At 38.0% G+C, this 24,934-nt stretch overlaps 2 protein-coding genes across 5 annotated transcripts in view; one reads left to right on the top strand and one right to left on the bottom strand.

The window, feature by feature from the left end:
* The window catches only part of Serpini1 (serpin family I member 1), an 86,529-nt gene extending 69,028 nt beyond the window's left edge, over window positions 1–17,501 (bottom strand). For 2 of the 3 annotated variants that reach the window (XM_063281153.1, XM_008761076.4), the window contains exon 1: window positions 17,256–17,501. The gene's annotated coding sequence lies outside the window, so the exon portion shown is untranslated. The remainder of the gene's footprint in view (window positions 1–17,255) is intronic. The other variant, NM_053779.2, reaches the window with a different exon arrangement.
* A 518-nt stretch (window positions 17,502–18,019) lies between these two features.
* Window positions 18,020–24,934, top strand: part of Pdcd10 (programmed cell death 10) — a 42,175-nt gene continuing 35,260 nt past the window's right edge. The window contains exon 1 of one of the 2 annotated variants that reach the window (XM_006232501.5): window positions 18,020–18,175. The gene's annotated coding sequence lies outside the window, so the exon portion shown is untranslated. The remainder of the gene's footprint in view (window positions 18,176–24,934) is intronic. The other variant, NM_001009542.3, reaches the window with a different exon arrangement.

The raw sequence follows: 24,934 nt of genomic DNA, 5'->3' as shown, positions 1-24,934 counted from the left end.
TAACACCCCCTTCAATAAAAATGCAAGAATTTATGCTCTTCCTCATACATAAAGATCACCATTTGAAGTCTCCAAACCTGTCCTTCATTCACCCAGCTAACTCAGTGAGCACTACCCTTACCCCATGCCTCTCTGGGAACTACTTTCAGAATACCCACTAGATATTTGATTTTCCTAATTCCATAGAGTCTTTCATTCCTGTCTCTTGCTTTCTATTAATGAATAATTGTTTATTTGTCTGAACACTAAACACACAAATAAAGTAGCTTATGTACAGAAATGTAAGCACTGTGCTTTAAAAAAAAAAAAAAAGCTGTTTCAGAACCAGGCTGAAGGCATGAACAGATGACTATGGTGACCTTTCCATTGAGAAAGTTGGCTGTGGTTGGGAGCTTATTTCCTGTGCCACAGGGAAAACTCTCCTGTGGGAATTCCCTATCCATTTGATTGATAAGATCCTGTTACAGGATTTTGTTGCATAGCTATGCTGAAGAGAAAGAAAGAGGTAAACACTTAAAATGTTTAATGCACTTTTTGATGTCCATGCTGGGGATTGAACCTTGGACCTTGTGTATATTGGGAATGTTCTCTACCTTTGAGCTATAGCCCTAGCAAGGGACTAGTGTATTTTAAGAAAAATGCTGTCTAGGTACAGAGAGCCATTACTGTGGCACATTCCATATGATAGATGATTTTCAGTGATGGATTATTCATGCCAGCTAGCTAGCTGGATTTATGACTCTGAGCATGAAAAGCACAGGTGTCTTAATATGCTTTGTGGCCATGGAGGCATACAAAATCAAAATGAGAAAATTTCCAGAGTAAATTAGAGTACTGAATACACACAAACACAATGAGAGGAAATGAAGCTGGGTATTTTAATCAAAGGTGACATCTTTAATCAAAAAGCAAGTGGGAATTTTAAAACAAGTGATATAAAAATGTCCAAGGTGGCATTGTTTTGTAACACGAAGCCAAGTGAATGCAGATGAACTGTGCTTTCTTTTTTTTTTTTTTTGAACTGTGCTTTCAAGACACAAAAATCTCCATGCTTCAGAGCTTCAGCTTCAGAACTATCTCCTTCTTCATCTAAATTTATAAGCATAATTTTTTATGGAAAAATGATCAACTGGCACATATGACATCTTCACCACTTTGACATATATAATTGTTCTACAATTGTTCTTATTGTTCATTCACAACTTCCATTGCTGTAAACTTCACTCCTCAGGGCTAATTTTTTCCTATCTCCTGGGTAATAAAGGCCACAGGCAAGAAACCAGCTAAGTGTAAGGCAACGGAGCATGGTGGATATGGTGGTCAACTGGCATTGTGATTCAGTAGTCAGACACACTTCCCTGTGGACTGACATCTAACCGGTAGCAATTTAAAGACAGTAGGTGCTGAATCCATATGCCAAATCTCACTTGGATCTACATTATTTTAGCCACCACAGTGCGGCCGCTGTTACCTTTTGTACTTTTAACTATAGCCACCACTATAAATGACTGTATGAAACTTAACCCCTTTGTCTTGAATTCTGCCTTGCCTGACATAAACATGGCTACCTATATTTTCAAATGAACATTTGTATATTATTTCTTTCAATTTCTTTTCTTTACCCAGTACATATTTATTTCATTTTGTCTCTTAAAGTCTGTACAATAGGGTGACAGAATGTAGCTTATTCTGTAGGGGGCTAGCCTACTATACCTGAAGCCCCGGGGTTAATACCTGGCCCCCATAGAAAAGATCTGGTGGCAACTATTTAAATTCCAGCACTCAGGACCCAGATGCAGGAAGAAAAGAAGATCAAGGTCATCCTCTGTCAACCAGACCATCCTGGGATACCGGACTCTGCCTCATAAGAAGAAAAAAAGTTGTACAGGGAGAGAAGGATTTTGTTGTGGTTTGCCCTGAAGTTACTGTATTTTGATGCTAATTCCACTGCCCCAAGGACTGCTGCCTAGTCAAGGACTCAGAACTCAGGTGACTTCACCAGAACCACCTCTCCATTGAATTTGTAAAGTACAGGTGAGGGGCAGGTACAGGATAGAAGGAGGCCTGTCATTCGAGGAGAAGGAAGGATGGGCGGGAGAGAAGTTTGAAGGAAGAGGAGGAGACAGGGAGAGAGGAAGAGACAGGAGGGAGGAAAGGCAGAGAAGCTCTGGCAGGACAAGATGGCAGGCGATGTTAAGATTCTGCTCTGTGTTTTTACAGGTTGTTATTAATGTTCTCAAGGGATGGATGGTACTGGGCTTTGTATGTTTAAGTGGGCAATTATATCTTACCAATTGGATCTAAGATTATTGTGTTGTGTGTTCTTTTATGTGAGGGTTTGAGTGTAGGAAAGTGTGCGGCTGGGCTGTGTTTCCGCCAAGATATCTAACAGATATCTTGGGGCACGGTGGTGTGGACCTAGCGGGTAAAAGACAACTATAACTTTTTTATTTTTATATTTTTAAAACAGGATTTCACATTCAATTATAGTCCATACTAAAAATGAAGACCTTACCTTTAAACTTAGGGACTACAACTGTGTATGGTTAGAATAATTTGTCTGGTATGCTGATACCCTATTTTAAAGCTTTTCGTTCTGCTTTGATCGTAACAGTGTGTCTTTTACAAATGTGAAAAAGCACTTACTGACTCCACCACTGGTAGAAAATAAAGTTTTTATGGGGGCTATAGACATGACTCAGTGGCTAAGAATGTTTCCTGCTCTTGTAGAGGACCCAAGTTCTGTTTCTAGCTCCTATGATGGGGCGTTTCACAACAGCTAGTAACTTTAGCTGCAATGGCTCTGATACCTTCTATTGGTCTCTGCAGACACTTGCAAACACGTCACACACACATACACACACACACACACACACACACACACACACACACACATACACAGAGAGAGAGAGAGAGAGAGAGAGAAAGCAGTTTTTAAAAAAATTAATATTTTCTTACAGTTTCTCCTGTTTTGAAATAATCTGAAATATCTAACCAAGAAATTATCACATTATTACGGATTTTTCTACCAGAAAAATATCCTATTTCATAACAACTACTTATTTGAGATATCAAATTTAGTTTCTAATTTCATTAGAGGCCAGGAAGTAGCAGTGTAGTTTTGTTTGCACATATAACAAATATTCTTAAGACCCTAAGTAACTTTATGTCAAAACAGCAGCAAAAATTTGTATCTTTTTTCCCTACTATTTTATCTTGAATTTGTGACTACTTGGGCAACAAAGTATTCCTTTGCTATTTTCTGTGTACTGGTGTGTATTGTGCCTGTATACTGAGTAAAGGATTATGAATCATGAACATACTCTACTAGAGTCTGTGTACACTGTATTATTTCCTTCTATCATGGCCTGCTGTAGTGGAGGACATGACAAGTTATTATGATGGTTAAATACCCTCACATTGGGATTTCATTTGTCACTGTTGTGTGAAAGTTTTGAGACTGGCTTACCATGGGCAGACTCAAACTAAGTATCACAACCATGCCATGGCTGGGACAAGTAAAAGGGAGAGAGTAAATTGAGACCAACGTTCCTTGCTGTCTGCTTCCTGATCACGCATGTGATGTCACTAGTTGTCTCAAGCTCCTGCAGCCATGTCTTCTCCACCATGATGGACTCTACCCTCAAGTCACCAGTCAGAAGAAACTCTCCCTTTCTTACTTTGCTTCTGTCAGGTAGTTTGTCAAACCAGCAACATGAGTAATTAATGTAACAAGCTTTTCCACTTTCTTTATCTGATCTGCTTGAAGTTGAGTTCAGTCCTGTCATTCCAAAATTACAACAAGTGAACAGCCCCAACTTTAAAGTATGGCTAGGTCTCAATCTTTCTTCAATCCTTTTGTCTGGTGTTCTGAAGTCAGAAGAATGAATGATTTCTTTATTATTACTTTTATCTGCCTGTTGAGGTTTCTCTAATTCAACTTTGTATAATTTGCCTTATATTGGCCTTTCCATATTTCCTTAAAATTCTCCTTTTTTTGCAATACAATTTATCTTTATAAGAAATTTTAAAACAAATTTTGTTTTAAAAATAATAGAGAAGGCTTTTCTGCCTGACCTTCGAGACAAAGATTTCCTGGCCACCATGTCCTATTAGCAGTAATACCCTTTCCGTGAAAATTTTCCTAGATTTTTTTACTTGGTAGGTTTATACTTATATCCATATTGTGTGCATGCAAATGTGTACTTTATATATGTCTGTATAAATGTGCATGTGTAAATGCAGAGGCCAATGGCCAGTGTCAGTTGTCTTTCACATCCACTGTCCATTTTATATATACATACAACTCTTTTTAATATACACTTCAATGACTTAAAAAATAAAATGAAGAAACCATCACTATCCCATTTAGGGCATTTTATTAACCTGAAAAGAAACACTCGACTAATAGTCAATTTCTGTGCCCTCTGATCTTTACCATTAATTACTTTGTGTTTTTATGGATTTGCCTATTTTAAAGATTCCATATAAAAACTGACCTACTCCAGCTGGCAGTTTGCTTGGCCTGTGTTTAATGGTAACTAATGTTACAGCATCTACAAACCATTCATTCATTCTTAGGTCAAATAATACTTGACTATATAGAAATACATTTAGTTTGCCTATGTATCAACTTTTATGCAGACTTGTTTCCCAAATTCTCTCCAGTATACTACTATAGTGTTATTGTTGCGGTCAGAGGTTAATTTTATGGTAAACATTTTGAGGAATGGCCAAAGGGTTTTTGAAAGTGGATGTGTGTATGGCTAGGATGTTCAGAGGCCAGAACACAAAGTTCAAGTTTGTCAAATCTGTTACTCTCTCTTTTTAATTTCATCTATTCTATAGGTGTCAGCTTCTCATTTTGATTTGGGATTGACTTTCCCAAATTTCTAGTGATGTTACCTCCTCCTACTTATTGAAAATTGATTAGTTTCCCCTCACTCTACTCCTCCTGGTTTCTCCACACCTCCCCTCCCATTCAGATCCACTCCCTCTTCTCTCTTTAAAAAAGGACAAGTTTCTAAGGGATAACATAACAAAATAAATATAGTAAGATAAAATAAAAACCACCACATAGAAGTTAGACAAGGCAACCCAACAGGAGGAAAAGAGCCTGAGAGAAGGAACAAGATCAGGGGCTTACAGGCATACAAACTCTGAAGCCATGACAATAAATGGAAAGACAATACATATGCAGAAGAACTAATGTTGATCAATGCAGACCTTGTTTCCTGCATCAGTCCCCATGACTTCATGTGTCTTGCTTAGTAGAATTTAGAAGGCCCTGTTTTCCTGCTGTCCAACATCTCCTGTGGATTACACTCAGTCTGCTTCCTCTTCCTGGAAGTTCCCTGATCTCTGAGTGGAGGGATTTGACAGAGACATCCCATTGATGTTCCAAGATCTCTGTTTCTGTCTGTCTGTCTCTGTATGTGTTGTTTGGTGTGTGTGCGCATGCATTTCTCATCTTGCGATCATTCTTAAAAATCTAATGAACTTCTCTGTTTAGGCTTTTTTTCTGTACACTAAATTCTATTGTAGTTATACATATATGTCTGGCTTCCTTCCAAGTTTCCACATATACCTTTTTAGAAAAATATTTATTTTTATTTCATGCGTAGTATGTGTGAATTCCTAGAACCCTCAGCTATGAGGTGACAGATCAGTTAGACCTGGAACTACAGACTAGGCTGCCCAATGTGGGTGCAAGGAACCAGACCAGACCTTCTGTAAGAGTAGCAAGTGCTAGCAATTGCCAAGGTATCTCTCAGCTCTGCAACTTAAGTTACAAGACCAACCTCTGGATTTCTACAAAGAAACAAAAAGAACAAATAAACCAAAACCTAAACAACAAATGCCAGCAGCTGATATTATGATACATTGAATATGAAGACTATTTTGGAGAATATGACCATCTTAACAATTTCAGTCTTCCAGGCTTTAACTTTCAATGATGTTTGTACATTAACCGATGATTTTGGTGCCCAAAATATTACTAAGTATTTTTATTCTATTTATTCTCTTATAAATGAATGAATGTTTTACATTTTGATCATAGTATATAAAGTATATTTTTGGCATGTGTGTTGAACACACACACATATATGTACATGTACATATATTTATATGTGTGTGTAGGTGGGATCCCAAAGTTGACAATGGATGTCCTCATTACTCACTATCTGCTTCAGTTACTGCAACAAGGCTCTTGCTGAAGCTAGCCACACAGGGAGTCAATGCCACCTAGTTTAGGTGTCCACTTACCCTAGGGATCCACCTCCCTGCCAAATGCTATAATTCTAAGTAGTCAGTACCCATGCCTAGGTTTTAAGTGAATTCTGGTACTGGAATACCAGTCCAAGTGCTTCTGCATCGAGCACTTTGTCCCCTTAGCAGTCTCCCCTCATTTGATACCACTATTTTACGTGGAGTTCTTCCTGCGTTTGTTTATTTTAGGAGGTGTGTGTGTGTGTGTGTGTGTGTGTGTGTGTGTGTGTGTGTGTGATCATTAGGGTTTCCTGGATACAAAATTCATTTTACCTGCCAATATAAATTATTTGTTTCTAGTCAAGAAATTTTCTATCTTTCCAGATACTTCACTACAATAAACAGGTAACAAAATTGAGAGAGGTTCTCTATTCTTTTCCATACCAGATACTATGAAACTACATTTAGTCCTTCATCATTTATATAACTTTAGCAGTAAAATTTACAAAAAGTTGTGATTTAAAAAAACTTGACATCTTCTGACTCATGTGTGGAGTCTAGTCAATATAATATATGTGTAAACAAATGTACATTATATATACAGTATAATATGAAAAAAAGCAAATATAAGGGAATGAGGGGAAAGGTGGATACAAGCAATGGAAAGGGGTTTTCTTCTTTTAGTGATGGATAAGTACATAAAATTAATGTGATGCTTCACAGCTTCCTTTTAAAATGCCAATTCTAACTGCATACAAGTTCATCACGTTGTACACTATTTGGACCTGGCTAATTTTGGTGTATGTTTTAATTTATTTTAAAGGTTTTTTAATAATAAAGTAAAATAAGATAAAAAAGTTGAAGTTATCATCTTAATTTGCTAACAATTATCATTATGAAAGTATTATGGACATTTATGACTGTCCTGTCTCTTGTTGCTGGAGACAGCCTCAATATGGACCCAGGCCATACATCTTTACTGTGCTGTTATGATTGGATTTTATATTACGGTAATCTTGATTTAATTCTACTTGGTTGTCATAGGTTATTTCTAAATATAGTTTGTTTCTATGTCTTTGTTTTTTCAGTCTGTTTGCAGATTTTCTAGTTCTAACTTAGTCTTCATGGTTTCTCCTTTTGCTATTTGTCTATCCCATTAAAGTTATTTAATTTGCTGCCTTATAGTCATAGTATTTCATGCCAACCTTTATTTTTGTAATATTGTTATCAATATAATTTCTTTTAAATACTATTTTTCTCTTGCTTCTAAGAAAGAAGCATTTTTACCCTTTAAATTTTTATTCTTGTGGTTTCCTGAAATAATATCTTATTTAACCTTAACCATCTTCCAAGTATCAAATGACTCCATATACTCAGGTTGAGAGTCTTAAATAAATCTTATTATTTCTATACAATACTTCATGGAGTTCTTTAAATTTCTTACAGATATTAACTATTTCTAGTTTCCTCATCATTTTACCTGGACATAGAAGGAATCAATTTTAGAGCTTTCAATTTTCATTTGAACTGAAGCCACAGTTCACTAAATAATCAATCACAGTAAGTTTTGACATTGAATATGAACATTTAATGAGAATTAACTCGTGCTATATGCAGCAAGGTATTATGTCAATGTAAGCAGACTGATTTGTTACACATCATATACTAAGCTTCAGAGAAGTTGAGGAAGACATTTATTACCATATTGTAGAATCTCTGGTATCATATGGTAATATATATGGAACAAAAGAAGTGAGATCCATTTCGTCTAACTATGCAGCTGATATATTAAGAGGAAAGCAGATTTGTTAAAAAAAAAGACCAGACATAAAACACCTTACGCTTGCAGAACATCCCTGGTTAAACTCTGATGTTAAGAAAGCATTATTCAAATGTGTGGACAGCTGTGTTCTAATAAAACTTTATTTACAAAGGAAAATCATATGCCCAGAAGGGTAGCTTGTCACTCCCTGCAATTAAGTAACACATTTTAAATTTTTCTTTACAACCTTCCTTCTTGCTTTTTAGGTTTCTCAATTCCTATTATAATATTAAAGCTGTAATTTACATGGCCATTTTCATGGGAATGTGCCTCATGTTGTCTTTTTTCTGTTAACTATGTTGAAAGAAGATTATTGCATGCTATACACACACACCCCCCACTCTCATAAGAGAACCTGATAGATAAATAAAAGGGGTAAAGTGTTGATACCAGGAGTACAAAGACAGCAAAGATATAGCCAAGATTGTTTGGTAACATCAGGGAAATTAAGTCTTTATAGGCAGGTGAAAATTTCAATAAGACTTATTGTCATTCCTCACTCTGGAATTCTTCTCAGGCTTTGCCATCGGAAAGAATAATTCATCTCAAGTGTTAAGACCAAGATGTGTCATTGTACAGATGAGTCATCCTGCAGGTAGTAATCACTCTATAGATGCTGGCAACATTTTGTATTTTAGAAATGGATAATATCTTCATCTACGGTGACAAACCTTATAGGGTTTCCCTCCAAGGAACAATTGATATTTTTTTTTCTCAGGCAGCTTAGAAAACTTTCAGGTCTTCCTTAAAATGAGCAATATTAATGACTATTTCTTTCTTTCCTTACTTGATGTGTTAATGTCCTGCCATGAAGCCTGGACAGGCTTCAAACTCACAACCCTTCTAGCTCAGCCTCCTAAATCCCGGGGTTATGGGTGTGCATCACCGTGCCCTTCAGACCCATATTATGGAATGCAGTCCATACCGATTATTGAATATTTTCAGAATTGAGGCAGATTATAATATACAATAATATATTATATATATACATATATAACTTATATGATATATATATAATATATAATCAACAAGTTTTACAGAAAATGTCACAGTGAAAATTTCAGGAGAGGCATTAGATTGATGGCTTCTCAGCTTTCTGGAAAGAGATGCCCTCAGCCTCTTTTCCCAGGGACTTGACCCTTACTAATTACCCAGATGAAAAGTTGATTTGGGGAGTTTTGCTAACGTACCAAGGTGGGGGAAAGCATCAATTTTCTAAGAATCAGAGTAAAATTTAAAGTTAATGTGTTTTTAATAACCAGCCTGGCTGACACTACTTAGTTACCCCCAAGTCATTTTCCGACTGCTGTCCTGTTGCTGTCTACACCGGAAGTCTCTGATGGTCCATCTTCCTTTAATGTTGAGGCAGCAACAGACTATCCAGCCAGTGTGTACACAGTGGATATATGCTGGAGGACTTCAGGAAAGCTCTTATTTCTTGGTTTAAAGTTCCCCACTCTTTCATCCCTGTACTGGAACATGATGCCTGCACAGATGGGCAAAAGGACTCTGTTGCCTTACAGCAAAAGTTTAAGAAACTTGCCATTGTTGAGCCTCTGCAGAAAAAGCAAAGTCTACTGTCCTCTAGATTGCTTGCTCTTCAAACAAACAAACAACAAACAAACTGTACATAAATCCTATTGTTTCATATCATTTTGCCTAAAACCTGCTGCTGAAAGCATTTCTAATTGAGACATTTGTTTTTTAATTCTTTAAATACTTGGGGTAACATATGGGGAATGCAGTTGGTGGATGTTTGTTTGTTTGTTTGTTTAGGAGACAAGGTTTCAGAATGCAGCTCTGGATGTTTTGGAACTCATTATGTGAACCAGAATGGTCTCCGTGTCACAGAGATCTGCTTGTCTCTGCCTCCTGAGTGTTGGGATTAAATGCATGGCCACCCATCCTGGCAAAATATTTGGTTAACATGCCTATTAATTGATTTTCCTTTTATATGGATGTACACAGCGGTGGTGGTGGCATGGTGGGAGGGGGCAGGAACCAGACAGTGCCTGTGTGCCAGTGTGTGGAAGTCATTGGACAGATATAAAAATAACTTTGGCTTATTTAAGCCATGAATTCTTATCCTTGTACCTTGCACTGTACTGCAGGAGGGCTAGCCTGGGAACTCTTGGTGGGTATTCCTCTGCCTCTACCTCCAATCTTGCAGGAGGAGCCCTGAGACTGTAGATCTGTAAATCTTTCAGCATGAAGTGTGTGCTGGGGATATAAAATACAGTCCTCAAACCTGCACAGTAAGCCCTTTCCCCACTAAACCATCTCCCTAGCCCAAATGTGATTTTGTCATTGTTAATTTAAATGCACTTTACTTTTAAATAATATACCCAACATGTCCTCTGGCCTAAATAACTGATCTACTTGAATAAAAGAGGGCCTAAGTAACAGAGCTCAAAGTGACACAAGTCCCACCACTCTTGAGTCTTACTGTATCACAGATGACAGATAGCAGCCACATCGATGACAGATTCCAACTGGTGAAGTTGTTAATATTTCTGTATTCACTTATTTATTTTTAATTGTTCTGATTCTTTTGAGACAGGGTTTATCTGTGTAGTCCTGGCTGTCTTGGAACTCTCTCTTTAGATCTGGCTGGCCTTGAACTCAGATCCACTTGTCTGCCTCCCCAAGGCTGGGATCAAACGTGTGCAGCAGCCACTACTGCTTGGCAGTATTTCTCCATCTCTCAATCATCTAATCTGCGTTTATATTTTGCAGAACAAGAATAATGTTTTGTGGAACATGTTCCCTGATGGAACAGGCCTAGAATCCCAGCACTGAGGAGAGGCGAAGGAAAAGGAGGGAGAACAGGAGGAGAAGCAGTAGAAGGAGCAGGAATAGGAGGAAGAAGAGGAGGAAGAGGAGGAAGAAGAGGAAGAGGAGGAAGGATTGCTCAAGGTCAGCTCTGGCTATGTAGCAAGTTACACAGCAGCTTGAGCTAGTGAGACCTGTCTCCAAAAGTTATGCCTCATTAACCCCTATACATATACATGCATGCATGTGTTTATGCATGTATGTAGGTGGGTGGGTGTGGTGTACATACATGAGCGTCATGAAAGTGTATACAGATCAGAGGGCAGCTTTCAGGAGTCAGTTCTCTCTCCTACCATGTGAGTCCCAGAGGCCCAACCTAGTTCATGAGGGTAAGCAGCAGAACCAGTTCAGTTGCTCGAGTTCTTTACGGGAACACAGAAAGTTTAATACAGGAAATTAAAGCAAATGCCTCTTCTGACAGATTTTATTTATGCACCTTCTGTGTAAAACATACCTTTTTAAGTTTCCTAAGTTATCCGAAACAAAAAAGACAACACTGTTATGCAGCTGCAAGAATATTTCCTACAACTTTGGTGTGGCAGTACTTGGCAAAGGGCTTATCGTGTATGATTTGAACTGCTTTACAGATAAATAATTTAAAATATGTAAGCAACTAAAGATTCCATGTAGGTAAATAGTGGCTTCTTAACCAGAAGGCTGAATATATGACATGTACATTGTTTTCTTCAAAGCTTTTCAACTGCTGTGTGAGGAGGACAATAATTACATGCTTCAATAGCTAACTTAATTCAAGTGAGTGGCAAATGTTATAATTCATAATAGCATAATACCTCACATAATATTTCATAATAGCATCCTACTAAGAGATGAAAAAATAAAATAAGACAAAGTACTTCTTCAATCCAAACAGAGTTAAAATACCTATAACCTAACAAAGTTTAGATTATCAAACAAAGGACAGCTGTGTGCTGGCCCATGCTTATAAATCCAGCACTTGAGAGTTAGAGGCAGGAGGACCACGGTTTAAGGTAATCTTTGGACATACACTGAGTACTAGGACATCCTCGAGAACATGAAATGCTATCTTAAAATAGAGGGCAAAAGAAATACAGAAACGTATCAGTCATTTCTTATGCTTCTAAGGTCAAGTAGAGAAAAGTATGAAGTTTTCCAGTGATCTCTTCTCATTTCAGAACAGAAAAACAATAGTAGAAACAAGATGCTCGGAAAGAAATGGTGACAGCTGAGAGATGCTCACTGACCTCTTAGCCTGGTAGGTAACTCTGAGTTTGGGATATGTCTGAGAAAGACAAATACACTTTTAAAAACAAGTTATTAATAAGCCAGAGTCAATTCTGTTTCTTCCTTAGTACAAGCCAAGAGAGGAGCACTAAGACCCTCTTCCTAGGCTAAATCAGAAAGGGGCTCAAATGGTAATTGAGTTAACATACCTTCCAAGCTTCCATAGACAAATGGTACAGGCCAGATCTTAGCAAGATCTCAAAGCTTGTCCCTTCATGACAACTCCAAGGTAACAAACACATCTCAGATTAATGCCACTCGGATTAAATTAGTCTTGCTATGGCCTTCTTGATGTGACCATTTTGGTAAAATAGGACAAATGTTCTTTTTTAAAGATTAAGGTCTAGTCATGATGAAGCCTAATTTTCAGTAAGTATTTCTATAGGTAAGATTAAAAAAAAAGCAAAACAAAACAAAACTCTTAGACACAAACACACATGCATTTGGGGAAGATTAGCTAAAGACTTTTTTTTTTTAAACTGGATTTCTCCTCATAGTTTCCGCTTTCTTATAGAACCCAGGACCACCAGCCCAGAGATGGCTAAAAACATTTTTAAAACAGTAGAATCTAGAGGCAATGAGTGGACTGTCTTCAAATGGCATCCCATGAATGAATTCTGAACTAAAGCATATACTATGTTAGGCTGAAATTAATGAAAACATTTCCTCTCTTCATTCAGAAATCCAAAAAACATCAGCAATGATTATTCTGAAAACAGTGTAGACAAATCAGTGGGCTGAATCTAAAACTAAATCAGACATTTAAGAAAAGTAAATTTTCTAGTTGAACTTCATTCTTAAAATGAATATAATACCTTGCCAAGAATCTAAACACAATATCACTACTAAAGATGGATTATTCAAAAGGCTCTTAACATACCTATAAAAACCAATGAAACTCAGTATCAGTCCTAAATATCTTGACTGTCTGATGAGTGAGGCAGTTATGAACTCAGCTAACAATACAAAGCACAGTGCTGGGCGTGTCAGTATCACAGAAATAAGGAGGATAAGTTATCACTTGCAAGCTAATACATATCCATCGGGTTGTTAGTAAACATTGGCTATAAGCAAACCAGATCCAGCTAAATAGCTGCTGTTATTAATTGTATTATCAAAGAGCAGTTTATAATTAATGAGCATTACTGAGTGTCTAATATTAAAAGCTAAAAATCTTACTAAATATATAATTCTGACACAAGCCAAAGTAATTTTTTGGTAAAAGGCCAAGTTAAAAGAATCCAACACCCGATTCTACAAATGTTTAAATAATAAGGGAGGGTCACTTTCTTATTTTGGGGGGATGAGGAGGAAAAAATAACCAGAAACTGGAGAAATCCAGACTTTACACAGTGAAATTTGGTTTTAGAAGGAAGACACTAGCAAAGATATTCCTCAGAAGCTTCATGGCAAATGGTGGTGAGCCACTGGCTTTCCTGGCTGGGAAATGTCTACCTTGGGGGTATGTCCAGGCAGTGCCATGCTCCACAACTGCAGTCACTTTCTCTGGAATGAATTTAGGAATTGTAGACAAAATCTTGCAGCCTACAAAGTCTGAATCAAATCTAGTTTCAATAAGTAATTTTGAATAGTTAATCAGAACAAAGTCAAAATAAGTAACTTATACAATAACCATTTGGTAGGATCAACTGTCTTATACATGGAAATACAAATATCTCTCTGTATAGATCACAATACTGGACAACATTTCTAACTGAGCCAGTAGTCACAGTGCAGCTTCTGTCTACTGACCTTGATAGAATCTGCTCAACATCAACAGGAGATTAAAGAGAAGCACCTGGTCTAGAGAGCATAATGCTCTCCGTTCTAAGATAAAAGCCTAGGTATGGGTGTGGGCCCAAAAACTCAACTAACTCCTGGAGAAGTTAAGGCAGGGAAATCACAATTTCAAGAGCAACCTAAGTCATTAGTAACATCCTAAGAAACAAAACCAAACCAAAGACTGAGAAGATCCCCTATTCCAAGTTTAGTAAGTTAATAGTTCAATGGTAGAGCACTAGTTTATCTTGCCTGTGGGCTTAGCTTTGAATCCTAGTATTGACCATGACAATGAAAATATCCTGCTCTACATTTATGGAAACTATTATTTATACAACCTGTGAAAATAAAAAAAAACAGAATTATCCAAATGTTAGCTGCAAAAGTAAAAAAGCAAAACAAATCCTTATTTGAATAAACAATTGCTCCAGATTTCCAAGCCAGAATTTAACCTTAAAAATTTTTGATAAATTTAGATAAATTGGTTGTTGTTTAAACTGATTGTCTGCTTAAGTAAGGGGATAAATATCACTTAACTTTTCACTTTCCTTAAATTTTTCTCCAAGTAATACCATCAGTGTATTTGTTCTGTGTTTATAACCTATAACTGTTTAAAATTTAATGTATTAATGACTTTAGTGACTCACAAGTGCAAAAAAAAGTCATGTTTGCATTATGGATATAGTTCTGTAGAAATTACTGGTTGAGAAAGGAAAGCTGTACTCTCTTTTACATGAATTTAACACAAAATATCAAGTATCTTTTCTCTGATGCCAAGGCTATGTTTCTCAAGTAGTTTTATAAATATCTATTTCCTGGTCTCCAATTTGCTCCCAGACCTTTTGATGTCAAACCTGTAAGTGCTTTCTCTGTTGTGTCAAGGACAGTCTCCAAACCTCCTGCTAGAGATGCATTCCAGTCAAATTTACTTTCACTCCATAGTCTCAGAATCAGAATTTTAAATTTAAAGAGAGGTCCAAAGATAATGCCATTTGAAATTAACCAAGTCTTTTAGCTAAAAGGGTGTCATCTCCTGAGCAGTTTGCCCCAGCTGGATAGACCAGCAGGATAAATAGCCTGCTTCATATCATAGCTGGTATTTTGTATTAATTGAATGACCTTTCCCAACAATAACCAAGAAAAGACCTCAGGTAATTTGAAATTGATATGAATGTTAATTCAACTGGATGAAGAGTTCATGGTGAAAATAACTGTCCGAGCATGATATACTAACAGTTTGCTCTCACGTAGAAAAGCAGTTTTCTTATTCCCAAGAATCCAGTCCACTGACATTCTTAAATGGATCAGATCTCACAAACAGGGGAATATTAGGTATTTTAAAATTGAAATCTCTTGCATTCTTAATTGTAGTCTTAGGACATCTCAGAGCCTACTATCTATGTAGTTAGATGAGATTTAAAAAAAAATCTTCATTTCAGCTGCTTTCATGGAAATTATTTTCTATCCATTTATTTTCTTTGTTATTGACTGATTTCCACCAAAATTCTTTCAAAAGGCCCTTCTAATAAAGGCTCTGAAAGAACTTCATTGCCAGTCACATAATTAACTATTATCATTTTGTGGAGGGAGTAACCAGAGACAACAGGTATTCACTTTCCAAATGAATCAGCATAGAGCCTGAGAACTAAGACTCTGACTCAGGACTATGCACCTACATCACACATAACAAGGGCAAGCACAATCTTTTCCAAGTTTTATTAAACCACCAGATCACATTTTCTCTCCCAAAAGCATTGTTTAGAGAGCACATCAGCCGATTAATAGGTCTCCAGTAGTGTACCAAAGGCAGCGTCCATCCTTACTGTGGCTGCTAAGTTTAGTGGTTTCTGTAGTGTTTTCCCACACTTACATGATCTGCTCAATCTAAGCCTAGATATTTCTTTGTTTTGTTTATTTTTTTAAAAAAGATTTCTCTGTGTACCCAATTCTTTGGTGTGTGAGAACGTGGGAGAGAAGGAATAAATTTAGTGGTGGGCATCTCTCATCAGTGCCAGCACTTAGTAGGACTGAACCTTAAGTAATGGAGAGAATACCTTTGAGCCATTTCAGTTTTAAAAAGGCACCTTGTGTGCACTGCAAAAACAAAATTCATAATCCTAAAGTAAACCAGAATAGCATGCCAAAAGAAAAAAAAAAGAAGGTAATTTCTGGATCTTATTGACCCTTTTTAAAAAAAAATCTAAAGTATTCTGACACCCTATGGAATAGTCTGCTGTCACAACAAAGCCGTTTCAGAGCAGAACATGCTGCAATGTGATACTACGATTAACAGGCATATAATCTGGGACACTATTTAGGAAGAAAATGAACTAAGCGCGTAGAATTTTACTACTTTTCCAAACCGAAAGGCTGTAATCTGCATTAGTTACAGAGAGATAGGATTGACTATTATCGTCACTAAGTATAACAGCATAATTCCACCCATATGTATTACACTAACATTCAAAAGAGTATACACGCAATGAGAATGAACTATTATTTTGCAATACTATGTACCTCTAAACTGAGAACCCATTATAACATATTAAAGGTTATCATTTTACACATCCTCTCTTCAACAGAGGAAAGCTCCTCCGCACAGCTTCCCTTGTACTCCTGTTTTTAAAAGATGAACAAATGTTACCGGACACAAATGGGAGAATAAGGAGCAGCGATGAAGTACACCATATGTTCCTGTTGTAGGCTAAATCCAGGTCTTTGTTTCAATATTCCAGCGCCAGCTGGAAGGAAAGCTAAATATCCACCCGTTTCAATTTATTTTCTCATTATTACTGGTAAAAGTTATACTTAGGATAGGTTTAGCCCGAACCCATCCTATCGTAATATTTGCTTCTTTAACCCAGATCTTTTGCAATCCCAGCAACCTGCAATAAAACCGCCTTGGATAACAGGTCCGAGGCAGGACAAGCTCATCCAACACAAGCATCAGGCACTGAAGAGGACAAAGTTATTTTCCTAGTGAAACAGTTCCGAAGTGATTCTATATCAATGCCATTTTTGCTTTTTACCAGCTACGCATCTAGCGTGACATCGTCCACCTGGTACTCAATTAGCAGGGTTTTCTTCAATCTTGCGATCTCCCAGACCAGTTTTAATGGTGCAACTCAAAACAAAATCCCTAACCGCGCCCTTAACACCCCAAGCGGAGTTATCTTTTGCTTTTTTCTCCCCACCAAAGTCCATAATTGTATACCGTTCCCATGAAAAGGTTTGCACCGCTATCCTAAGTCAACATAGCACTCTTTCGCCTGTGCCCTGGCGTTCCTATTGTCAGATGCCTGCCTTCCCCGGGGGTGTGCTGTTGCCCGCAAGTGGCGCCCACGCTTACCTCCCTCACACCTGCAACCTCGGCTTGGCTTGGGATGCTGGAGAGGATGCTGGGCAGGATGTGTTCGCTCGGGATCCTGCTCTTGCCTCTCTCCAGGGAAACTATAGACCAGGCTGAGCCCAGGCTTCTTCTGAGATTCAAGCTCCGCCTTCCCCGCCTCTAATTGGCCGAGGCTCCGACCGCGGCTCCTCCCTCTGCTGTCTGCGCATCCTAGGCGCAGAGCGGTACAGGGTTTTGAGTCTCTTAGCTCCTGGTTCTCCGGCCGCTCCACCTCCAACATTCTCCCCTCTGGCATCGCACCTGGCCCTTCCTCAGGTCCGACTTAGTTTTCTCAGCGGGCTGGCTCGGTGAACACTGGAGTGAGTTGTCCTGGGGGCGGCGTACTGTTGCTTCGGACTAGGTGGAGCCCACCCACCCATCTAGTCCCCAGAGGCTTCTTCCCCGCCTATCCTTGGACCCAGCCCAGCCTCTCTTCACTTGCTACCTCTGGTGCCCCGCCCAATTCCTTACACCCATCCGCGGGCACCTCCCACCGGTGGGCGTGGCGTTGTGGGCTGGCTTCACATTCTGACTGGTGCAGGTGAGAGTCGGCCCCGCCCTCCCTCCGTTTCTGGGCACATCTCCCCTCCTCCCGCAAAGACAGGGAACTCTCTTCTTATTTGCTAGAAGTGTCCCCACCTATCGCCTAAGGCGCTCTCGCACGTCCTTCTGGGAAATGTAGTCTTACTATTACAGAAAGTGCTATCAGAAATGGAAGGAGGAACTACCAATCCCCATCGGCCCTTGCGCGACTCCTGCTGGGCAGGATTCCGGACAACGCCTGGTTCCTCTCGGGTCCTTCCGGCGTCGCCGGAGTGAATTGATCCGGGAGTTGAAGAGGGCTCCAAAGGTGGGAAGTGAAGTCCGTGCCTCAGTTACTGGTAAGACGAGGTTTCTCGGTTCGGGTCCGCACGGCTCCGCCGGCAGCCAGAGCGGCCCGGGGTCAGGCCGGGGCCGAAGCGGAGGTGCTAGGGCTGGGCTTTGGCCGGCGGGGCGGCCGGGTGGGGAGCGGGGCCCTCTGGGCGTCAGCGAGGTCTCTATGTGAGCTGCGTGAAGCTAGTTTGTAAATGCCGCTTGCCTAGCCTGGCCCGTCGCCTCCAGGAAGTCCGCTGTGGGTGCGGGTGGAAAGGAAGGGTGAGGTCGGCCTCCTGGATCTCCACCGACGGAGGGGGCGGATGTGGTGGGGTGGGGTCCGGGGCAGGTGAGGCTAGAGCTGGGCTAGGCCTGGAGGGATCGGTGGGTGCTCGGGAGTCGGCTCCCGGTGTGACTGGGGTTATGCCCTTTGAGGGAAGAAGAGAGCCAATGTTGACAGTTACTACTCAGTTCCAATTTCCTCTCTACGGAGGTGATTCTTAACTAGGAAGGTTTGTGCCTCTTAACTCTAATACGTCAGTTGGATGTATACTTCTCAGGTGCACTCAAAGCACTTTCACTTTGGGATGCTAGTGAGAAAACCCGGAGAAACAAATGACGTGCCCAAGGTCACACAGATCTTCTGAGTCTAGTCCTTCGAAAGTCCAGTTTCTACTAGAGTTGTCTGCTTAGAAAGAAAGAGTGGGGAGTTGGGTGGTAGTACTGGAAGCAGATAGAAGAAGTTGCAAAGTAGTGTGCCTGTTTGTCGGAAAGGGTTGTGAGGTGCAGGGAGTTGGTTTGTTGAAGAGAGTGAAAGCTTTGCCAAAGCATCCTCTCTACAATGTTCTGTCAAAACAGGAAGGATCATTATAGCTTAGATATTTACCCCTTTTCCTGGGGTATACTAAATGATAACACTCAACTTCCGTGCGCCATTCTTAAAGGATAGAAAATATTTAGGAATATGCTCAGTGTTGCTGTTAAGAGAATAGTCATTAGTCGTTTTCCTTTCTATTATCTTACCGTTTTCGAAAACTACGGGTGAAACTTTCACAAAGAGTTATTTTAGAGAAATTAATTTAAGTGAAAATTAAGTGCAGAATCATGGAGAAATTATAACATGTTCATTACTAGAAGTGACCTTTTTTTTGTGTGAGATTTTTATTTTTTCCCTCATTTTCTTTACTCCATGTGTAGACAATAAAAACATACACTTGTAAATATTCTTATCTGGGCATCATTTGTGAGTTTTAATTCATTCTTAATGTTAATAAATGATAAAATGATGTTTCTATAGTGAATGAAAAGTAATGCAGGCCTACTATGTAAATTAAATATAAATACCTAGTATATACTGTAAATATATATGCTGTATGTTAAATGTGCTTGCCATGATTAATACTAATTTTTTTTGTCTTTTTAATGCAAAGCTCTTTCTGGGATCAGAAGAACCTTTGTTCATCTATTGTTCCAGTTAAAATGGTCTTAGTTTATGGGGCCTTTTAAAGTAAATGGAGAGGTGTAGTACCATCAAATGAGGCAAAATCAAAAATAATGTAATACCATGCATAGAGTAGTTCATAGTAAGGAAAAAAATTACTAACAAAAGGGGAGATATCTGGGGTTAATTGGTTTTAAAGTAGAGTAAAAGCCCGCATTAATTCGAGTGGGCCATATATAAGTCAATGTTGGTAAAGCAAGAATGTGAATATATTTTATAAATGACAGTGTAGACATTTGCTGTTTGCTGGGAAAGGTATGAAATGAATTTTAAATGGCATGCAGCTATGTGTTATGGAAGGGCTTTTTTTAACAACAAAAAATGTTTTTGTCTTTGATTTAGTCCTACTCTAAGTGTCTGTATCTCTGAGTTCCATTATGCTGTAGGGTTCAGCACTATGGTTGTAGTACTGAGCTGAGCAGTGTTACTGCTCTATTTAAAATCCTTCGATCTCCAGCTAGAGCTCAGAGAGCTGGCTGTTGTACCTGCAGTGCCCACATTGGTTCTCTTAAGGAACTTTGCCTCCACTTTCCGACACGATCCTTTGTGGGTCCTTGGAGGTCTTCCTCATTCAGCCATCTTTCTCTCAGAGTAGTCTGTAAGAGCAGGGTCTGTGTCATTTATCTTTGTAGTCTTGGTTGATAGAATACTGAAGTTGCTATAGGGAATGGAAAAGCTATGGATTGGTTAGGTGACTTTCCCAGGGTCATAAGACCTGTAACAGATCAGCTTATAATTAATCCAGGTATTTTGACTATTGATCTTTAATATTGTGTCCAAACTTTGATTATTTTACGTAAGAAAAAGACTAGCCATTACAGATGTCATTGCCCTCTTATTCTGATTAATGCCACCAATTTTTCCTCGATTTCCTGAATGTTTCCAAACTTATCCTCAGCTATTTGCTTTTCTCTCACAAGTTTCTTCCTGATTTGGGGACCATTTTACAAAGTCCAACTCTCCACCTGTCCAGTTTCATCCTCCCTTTCCGAATATGGCCAATCCCTTCAAAGCCTGCCTTTCTCTGAACCTTCCTTCCCTTAACCAGAGTAGATTCCCACTCTACAACATATTATGAGTTAATACCATTGACACTATCACAGTAGGAACTTATTATTTCTATACTGATTCAACAGTATTTTAACATCTCATAACATCTTACTAAAAGTTATTTGAGCAAGGCCTTCTCATTTGTTCTGATGCCTTAGCCTGCCTTTTACACTAATTTGCATAAAGTGAGTGTTCAGTAACTATTTGCGGAGTGAATGAATAAATGCATATATTCAAGCACAGTGCCAGCACAGTGCTAGAGGCAGAAATACAGAAATGAATGAAGCATCTTGTTCCTTAAAGCCCTTGAAAGATGTAGAGTTTTTTCAAAGGAATTACAGTTGAGGAATTTAGGACAGATATAAAGGAGTTTAATGTAAATTGTAGAAAGGTACTGTTTCTTGAAGATCTCTAAAGTCTAAATAATTAATTTTATGGAAATATAAGGGAGTTGTATTTTCTTTTACAGCAGAATTTTTGTGTAACTCAGCAATTTAGAAACCTTGTTACTGCGTTTTTTGGTTTTTTTTTTTTTTAAGCAAGTAAGATTCATTATAGCAAAATACAGATATGGAAGAAGCGTTTAATAGACTCTATCTTCCCTTAGATTTTAGCTTCAAACAATTATTTCACTTGCCTTATAGCTAAGAACATCAAAACTAGAAGTAAATTTACTCATTGGACTCCAAAGAATACAGTGACGTTTTTAAAGTCTTACAAGGACTAGAGCAAAGCTTTGAATATAAACCTGACACCTGTGTTTCTGTTTTTTGTTTGTTTGTTGGTTTGGTTTGTTTTTGGGGGGGTCGGATGGGGGGAGTTGTGGTTTTATCCTGGATTTAATACAACCTTGAGAGAAGATGATTTTGGGAAACTTAACTTTCTAATTTCAGAGGGACTTAGACAATTTTCACTTCTTATAAGTTCTATTTGTAGCAGGGCAGTGGTGGTGCATGCCTTCAATCCTAGCACTTCGTATGGAGGCAAAAGCAAGTAGATGTCTGAGTTTGAGGCCAGCCTGGTGTACAGAGCAAGTTCCAGGACAGCGAGGGCTATACAGAGAAATGCTGGCTTGAAAAAATATAATTGAGGGATTTAAGGTAATATTTTACTGCTTTGAACATATGACACTTATAAGATTAAAAGTGTTTCTAAGTTTACAAACAAAATTTTAAGGATATAGGCGAGATTTTGTCTGGAAGACAAATTCTGTAACTTTTCTTAGTACCATGCTAATATAATAAATACATGTAACAGCTGAGTTATATAGCCTTTACTCATCTACCTGTTTACCAGTTCATTTACCACTAGAATATTCTGATTGCTTTCAGTTTCACTGATGTGCTAAGGTTTATTATTAACCATGGGTTTGAAACGTAGTCTGAATATTATTTGAATCTTCAATAAAAACTTAATATTTACCTCACAATAATGCAGTTTGCAGGAAATCAAGCAATTACTTATGTTTTGATAGAATGTTAGGGTTATTATATTAGCTATTATTACTAAGAACTTTTAGCCAGTATGCAAGTTTTTCCTCTGAAGATTGTAGAAGATGGACTATGCACCAACATCACACATAACATGGGCAAGCACAGTCTGCCTTGTGCATTTCAAATACTGTGAGTTTCAGATTTGGGCAATAGAATATTTATACACATTCACAAAAATTAAAATGAAAGCACTTCTATTAGGGTAATTAAAATTAATTTATTTGCTGAAGTTGAAGTTAATTTCATAATTCAACTTCATATAAACATAGGAATTTTATTTAAGTTACAAAACACAATCTTGACTGGCATCACAATATTAGTTTTATTTTTCAAGGCCATTTTTACATTTGGAGTATGGGAAGCCATTTTTTAAAATACACAAAAGTGATTTGAACTTATTTAATCTCCTTTTATAGTTGCTTAGAATCCGGCGTTAGTTTAGGAACGAAAGAAGTACAAGGATTTTCGTAATCACTGAATTATTATTATTTTTATTTACACTGAATTATTGGGTAAGTGCTGGAAATTAATTAAATTAATCTCCCTTTCCTCAGTAAAATTAGTCGCTTGGGAACAAGTGTACCACAAGTAAGACTAAATTCCACTGTAATGATACCTTGATTGATTCGTTTACATATTAGTTGAGTGTGTTTTATTTGTGAAATTGTCTACTTTGCAATGAGCTAAAATCTAGTAGATGGCCACTGTATATGCCAAGCATTTCACACGCCCACCTACAGTTCTTACAGTCACCATAGGTTAGGAGGTCAGTGTTCTATTATCCCCAATTTGTGAACAAAGAAGATAAGATATAGAGAGATTTAAGTTACTTGCCCACGATCACAGAACTCATATTTGCTTGGAATTAGCAGTTTAGTTCAGGCTAGCTCGCTAGAGATTCCAGGCTTTTAGTCATTTCAGTAAAATGGTGCTCATGGTTAAAGGCCTGCTTGTAGCATTAGAGTTGCAGTTACAGAGAATTTGTCCTCCAAATGCCAAGGTCACTGGGGCACAATTACTGTTATTTAATAAGACAGTTAAACTTCAAATCTGTTAGGAAGTTCACACAGCAGAGATGACAACCACTTTTGTTACATCCAGTTTTTCTGCATCTGTGAAATAGATTTTCTTTTAGACTGGTAATTTAAGTGTTTGATTTCCTCTTCAGATACTATTGGAAAATATCTATAACCTGGTGCTATATATCATAATTTCTTGCTCAAAATTAGTGCTGGGAGCTGCTCAAATTGAGGATCTATGACTGAGTTTGACGGGAATGACAGGCCATTTTCTAATCTTAGTCTGGGACTTGTGTACAAGGAAATTTGTGAGCACTAGCTTTCTTAAAGTAGGTGTGGCTTACTGGATGCAGGAGTACTCTTTTGTTCTTCAGTGACTGTTCCTGCAGTTCCATTCATTTTCAAAGGCTTGGATTGACTGACTTCCCTCTATCTTTGGCTAACACTATTGCTGACTTAAACTATGCGGAGTTTTGACAGGTACTAGAAATAGAAAAATGGATAAATCTTTTAAGGAATTTAAACTTCAGGAGGTAGAGAAAAAAGGAAATGTGAAGATCATTTCTTTGGTACTTAGACATTTTAATGCACATACAAATTTGTACATATAAATTTTTGTTGGATAATTAGCAGCCATAAATGATATAGAGGGAAAATGATGCTTTCTCTAACTTGCTGTCTGGCTCTTGGCACTTAAATGGCTCTTCTTGTCTTATTTAGCCATCCTGTCTTTATTTGGATGACCTGGAATCCAGCTGTGATTGGATTGAAGGAATGACAAAACCCTAAAATATTATACCCTTGCTGCCTTCTCATACTTATGTAAGGCTATACAACAAAAGGTTCTTGACAGTGTTCAGTGAGTCAGACCTGGCCTCTAGGCAGCAGTGGCCCTCTTTGACACTTTAAATTGTTTCAAGGCTTTCTTGATTCCAAAGGATTTTGAATACCACAGCCTTTTTATTCAAAAATACACATACTTTGAAGAATGCCTTTATCCATGCCAAAATTGACAGTTTGATAGTATGGAGATTCTATAGATGTTCTTACAAATGAATAAACAGTTTTACAAGGTGAAGGTTATAGACGGGACTCTAAATACCACAAAGATAGCCATTCTGTTACCTTGCTACAACTGAGATCATTTGTATTTGAGATCAGTTAGGAGTAAAAGGTAAAGTTTAGTGGCATCATTGAGAGAATTTTATGCTCATTTAGCACCTAACGTTAAATAAGAGAACCAGGGGCAATTTGTTATTTGCTGCTACAGATTCTATCAACATTTAGAGTACCTTGTTGTGGTGTAAAAACATGAAGTAAAGAACAATGTTTTTGTTTTATATTGTAGAGAACCTTACCTATTCTGCAGGTTTTAAAGGGTAGATAGGATGAGGGATTTGGAACAGAGCGAGTAGACAGGGTTCAGAATGGTCTTATAACTTTAGAGAAAAGAAGCATGATCTGAAGAGCTTATTTACTTGAATTTCTAAGAAAATTTAAAAAAAGTGTTATATTGTGAAATTAAAAGGAGAGATCACAGATGCTAATCAAAAGGAAAACTACCATGTCTTCAATTAAACACTAAATGACTTCAGTTATTTTATGAATACCTACACGAGAACTTTATAGCCAGAAGAAGAACATGTTCAAGAGGGCAATTTTTTTTTTATTTTGAGTTCTATTTTGCCAGTGAAGTAAGAAATACAAAGAATTACCATAAGAAAT

This window comes from Rattus norvegicus, chromosome 2, assembly GCF_036323735.1.
Source record: "Rattus norvegicus strain BN/NHsdMcwi chromosome 2, GRCr8, whole genome shotgun sequence".
NCBI lineage: Eukaryota > Metazoa > Chordata > Mammalia > Rodentia > Muridae > Rattus > Rattus norvegicus.
The sequence above is the reverse complement of the archived record's forward strand: the minus strand, read 5'-3'. Positions and strand labels throughout refer to the sequence as shown.